This window comes from Aegilops tauschii, chromosome 3 (genome assembly GCF_002575655.3).
Source record: "Aegilops tauschii subsp. strangulata cultivar AL8/78 chromosome 3, Aet v6.0, whole genome shotgun sequence".
Classification (NCBI taxonomy): Eukaryota; Viridiplantae; Streptophyta; class Magnoliopsida; order Poales; family Poaceae; genus Aegilops; species Aegilops tauschii.
Window position 1 is genome coordinate 282,655,323 of NC_053037.3, and position 5,813 is coordinate 282,661,135.

Below are 5,813 nucleotides of genomic sequence, written 5' to 3' on the forward strand. Positions count from 1 at the left end.
GCTAATGCCACATGCCGATGGTCCTTTTAAGGTGTTAGAGAAAATAAATGATAATGCATATAAACTTGAGCTGCCTGCAGATTTTGGGGTTAGTCCCACTTATAACATTGCAGATTTGAAGCCTTATTTGGGTGAGGAAGAAGAGCTTCTGTCGAGGACGACTTCATTTCAAGAAGGGGAGGATGATGAGGACATCAATACCATTGTTACACCCACAACCCTTGCTGCTATACATACTGGACCAATTACTAGAGCTCGCACACGCCAATTAAATTATCAGGTACTTTCCTTTCTTGGTAATGATTCTAATGTTCATGAGAATATGATGCTGCCTAAATTGGATACATTTGTCTTGCTCACAAATGATGGGCCTAGCTTGTACAAGAGGGATGAACATTGGAGCAAGATTAAGCATGGAGATGATGGCATGCGCAAGGGGAACAAGAACGGAGTTACAAGTGATGATTTCAGGACATTGAAGCCACCATAATGAGTGCATGAAGCCTTGGACGAAATATACAAGATGCCACTTCATAAATTTCGTCCAGAGGCTATTATAGGTGCTGTATCACCTTATTTTTGGGCCAGGACCATGTAATTTCGAAATAGTCAGGTATAGGCTGTTTTTAGAGTCCGTATGTGTGGGGAAACAAGAGTTAGGGTTGGTTTCGGACTACTCCTCCAAGGGCCATGAAATTCCCCCCTCTTCCTCCATATATATAGCCCTTAGGGCATCGTTTAGACTTTGGGTTTTGTTTAGATTAAAAGTTCACCATAGCTACAACTTGGTACTTCGTTTGTGTTCAACGACCAGACCAAGACGTCACAGAACCTGTTATGACCGGTTTAGCTTATAACCGGAGGAGGCCCACCGGGCAGTAGTTAGGGGCTTGGGCCACAAGTTATCTTAGGCTATTTGTTTCGAGGTTATCAATACTAGTTGTAAAACACCTTTTGAGATTAAGCAATAAAGATATTTTCTATCCCTATTACCCGGCTCCCAGAGGAGCCGGAACCCTAGCCGCCTCCAGCCCTAACCGCCGCCGCCCTCTTCCTTCCTTGCGACGGCGCCAACGCACCGGAGCTCGCGCCCTCGCCCCCGACCTCCGCTGTTCTGCCCTTATAACCTAAGGAGTAGAGCCGGTAGGAACCCTCGTCCTACCAATTTGGTAATCAGATACCAAGTTCAGATCATGTCGCTGCCACCACCACCGTCGGCGCTTTCCAATGGCTCCACCGCTCCAATGACGACGGCGTCGCCCCTCAGCGCGCCGATGACGACGGCGCCGCCCCTCACCGCATCGATGACGTCCGCCGCCAGGACAACCGCGCTGGTGGTCCACGTCTCCACCCCGGCCCCGCCCGCGCCGCCATCTCCGGTCCCCTCCGCGCCACCGCCGTCCGCCGTCTTCACACCGGAGCTGGTCATTTCCACCCTGCGGGATCTTGTGACCGCCGTCCAGAGCCTCCACTTGCAGCAGCAGCAGTACGCGGCCGGGCCTTACCTGCCCCTGCCGACGGTGCCCGTTGCCGCCTACGGCCGCACGCCGTGGCCGCCCCAGGGCGTTTCTCCGTACAGCGACCCCCTGATGCTGCCGTTCCAGGCGGCTACACCGGGCGGCCCTCCGGCTGCCGCGGCGCCCCTCTGGCCCTTGGCGCAGACGCCACCAGCGGGCCCCTGGCCGCTATAGCAGATGCCGCAGGCGGCGGCCACCGGACCGCTGCAGCCGTTCTCCGCGCCCTCACTGTCCTTGATCAGCTCGGGGACAACCACGCCGGCTTGCACCGGGCTGCCGCTGCTGCCGTTCCAGGCGGGACACCCCGGCGGGACCACGCCGGCCGCGACCCCTCTGTGGTACTTGCAGCCACCGTACCCCGCGGCCACCGACGCCCCCGCCCACCATCCGCCGCCGACGCTGCAACCATCGGCGGCGCCCCTGCTCAGCTCGGGGGCACCCTCGCCAACCGGCCTCCCGATTCATAAGGTCCGGTTCCCGCCCTCCCTGTCGCCACTTCCAGCGTGGGCGGCTGGGTCTTCGCCATCGCCGGTCTACACCATGGCCCCTGAACAGCCGACTCCGTTGCCATAGTTCAGGGGGGCATCCGGTTCCGCCGGTCCCTACCCGGAGTACTCCGACCAGGCGCCACCCGACTCGCTGCTCCGCACCTCCGAGCCAGCTCGACACGGTGCTCCCTCCCAGGCACCGCCGCGGTTCGCCAAGATCGACTTCGCCACTTATGACGGCACGGAGGACCCCCTCAACTGGCTCGACCAGTGCGACCAGTTCTTTCGCGGGCAGCGCACCCTCGCTTCGGAACGGACTTGGCTTGCCTCTTACCACCTCCGCGGCGTGGCACAGATGTGGTACTACGCTCTCAAGCAGGACGAGGGTGCCATGCCCCGCTGCGAGCGCTTCCGCGAGCTTTGCCTCCTCCGCTTTGGGCCCCCGGTTCGCGGGAGCCGCCTGTCGGAGCTCGGCCGCCTTCCCTTCACCTCGACGGTGCAGGACTTCGCCGACCGCTTCCAGGCCTTGGCGTGACATGCGTCGGGTGTGACGGCGCAGCAGCGCGCCGACCTCTTTATTGGTTGCCTTCCGGATCACATTCGCGTTGACGTGGAGCTTCACGGCCCTCAGGATCTCCAGACGGCCATGTATTACGCCCGGGCCTTCGAGGCTCGCGCCCAAGCCATGCTGCCGGCCACCCCAGCCCGTGGAGGCCGGCAGACCAGCCGCCCGCCACCTGCACCAGGCCGGCCGCCTCCGGCCACACCAGCGCCCACTACCTCGGCCACGGCGCGCCCTTTCCGTCGTCTCTCTCCGGCGGAGTAGATGGAACGGCGGCGCCAGGGCCTCTGCTTTAACTGTGATGAGACCTATACGCCGACCCATGTGTGCCCGCGCCTCTTCTACTTGGAGACGGTCGAATTCACCGAGAAGGACGCTCTGGCCGACGGGGCCGCCCTACCACCTCCGGCGGAGGCTGAGGGCGCACCCGCGACTGACTCGGCGACGGCCCTCGTGGTCTCTCTCCACGCGCTCGCCGGGATCCGTGACGAGCGAACCATGCTCTTGCCGGTGACGATCCATGGTGAGCACTTGGTGGCCTTGGTGGATACAGGCTCCAGCCATAACTTCCTGCCCGAGGCTACCATGCGTCGTTTAGCGCTTCAGCCGACGGGCGGGGAGCAACTTCGGGTCACGGTGGCCAACGGTGATCGCCTCCGGTGTCATGGCATCGCACGGGACGTACCCATCACCATCGGTGGGGAACACTTCGCCATCACCTGTGCGGGCATCGACTTGGGCTGCCTCGACTTCATCCTCAGCGTCGACTTCCTGCGGACTCTTGGTCCCATCCTTTGGGACTTCGACGCGCTGACGATGACTTTCTGGCGACTGGGCCGCCGCATTCGGTGGGACGGCGTTGGGGGCGCCGCGCCCGCACCACCACAGCTTCAACTGGCCATGGCCACCTCCGAGGCTGAGCATCCGCTCTTGGAGAACCTTCTGCAGCAGCACGGCGACCTCTTCACCGAGCCGCAGGGTCTTCTGCCCGCCTGGGCATATGATCACCGTATACATCTGTTGCCGGGCTCCGCGCCGGTGGCGGTGCGTCCATACCGCTACCCGCAGCTGTAGAAGGACGAGTTGGAGCGGCAGTGTGCGCTGATGCTCACGGCGGGCATCATCCGGATCTCCACCTCGCCGTTTACCGCACCAGTGCTTCTTGTCCGCAAGTCGGACAGCACATGGCGTTTCTGCATCGACTACCGTGCCCTTAATGCTGTTACACTTAAGGACAAGTTCCCTATTCCGGTGGTTGATGAGCTCCTGGATGAGCTACATGGGGCACGCTTCTTCACCAAGCTTGATCTCCGGTCGGGGTACCACCAGGTGCGCATGCACCTCGACGACATCGCCAAGACGGCATTTTGGACTCACCATGGCCACTTCGAGTTCTTGGTGATGCCCTTTGGCCTCACCAACGCCCCGTCGACCTTCCAGGCTCTGATGAACGACGTCCTCGGCCCTACTTACGTCGGTTTGTGCTCGTTTTCTTTGATGATATTCTGATCTACAGCGTCTCTTGGGCAGAGCACCTCCAGCACGTCGCCATCGTCATCAACGATCTTCGGGCGCACCATCTTCATCTTAAGCGCTCGAAGTGCCCATTCGGGACGCCTTCTGTCGCCTACCTCGGCCACGTCATCTCGGCCGACTGGGTGGCTATGGACGCCGACAAGGTGGCGGCCGTCGCAGCGTGGCCGACGCCGCACTCTCCGCGGGCTCTTCACGGGTTTCTCGGCCTCGCCGGATACTGTGCGATATACGGCATGCGGTTCACTCGGATGAACTGTTTGCGTTGAGACAAGAGAATAGAAATGGCTGGACGTAACTGCATCGCGTGGCAACGCGCGCGGCGCAACCGCATGCATATGGGGCCCCCGACATGATCGTGTGCACGCCCAACCGCTGGCAGAGCACGCACGGAGGGGCACGAGCAGAGCGCTCCGCGGTCGCCTCAACGACGAGCAACCATATATATGCATATAGCAGTTGAACACGTAAGGAAAAGCTGTCCACAAGCCGAGCGCGCCGATGGACGCAAGCAGAGCGCGCCGCGGCACCTAACGGCGAGCACATATTGCTGGGGGACGCGAGCAGGGGCCGGCATAGTGATACGTGGCAAATAAGACAAACTATGGGCAAACTCTTGCTGGTATATAACCGTGTGCGATTGATGAATTCATCGCTGACGGGTTACCTAGTGCGGTCCGTGTGTGTTGTGATATGCTCTGTCTACAGAACAACTATGCTCTGTGTACAGAAGAACAACATATATATACTTGTAACATGACTTGATTGCAATACCAAATGAAACATACAATTACGTTATATAACAAATACCATAAATATTGCAAGGTTCAAATTCAAAGATTACAACGCCCAAATTCAAACATTGCAAACATCGTCATTTCTGCAAAGGGATCAGCCGCTGACAAGTCATGTATGGGTTTGACACAATGACATCCAATTGCTCTGCCATATGCTCTTCCAATACGAAGTTTAGCTTTTTTGGAGCATCTTCCATTCTGCAGTACCTGCCGGCTCTGATCAACATACCATTCATCTTTCCTAATTAAATGGGTGTTCAACCTCAGTACCCTCAGCACCTTTGCTCTGGCAAGAAAGAACCTGGCGAGTGTAATCTCCGGCAAGGTCCCTCGGTAGGAGTTCAAAGTAATATTTGAGCGATACAGATCCAGGCATTCAATGTGATTGTCGTTATAAACATTATCCACCTCCGGGCCTATTATTATCTGCAAAAGAAAAGAACGTGTTAGTGCCTACATGAAGTTTTGAACACTACTACACACCCATTTGGTTTGCAGCATTTGTAAAATGCACCAACGTGCCATCTTCGGTCTGACATGATTAACACGGGCATTTGATTACAATCTAGAAACATGTAGCCTTCTTCACAAGAGGTTGGATTGGATGAAAAATTCCCTAAGAAAACTAGTACAGATGAATCCAAAGGAGAAATGCTTATGGATTGTAACCATATGAATCAAGCAACCAATATGGGGTGGGGTGTATGTCCTGAAATCCTCCAAAATTCCTTAAAAAATGGTAGTACATTGTCATTGTAAACTTGGGAAAAGGTGCAAAAAATTGAACTCCCTTATGGTTAACATTTAACAGGAAAGGAACATCACCTCTATATACAGCTTCTTCAGGCACTGAAAGCATCTCAAGCAACTGACAACTTGGTCCAGGTTGGGGCCGACAGATTCTAGTGCCAAGACC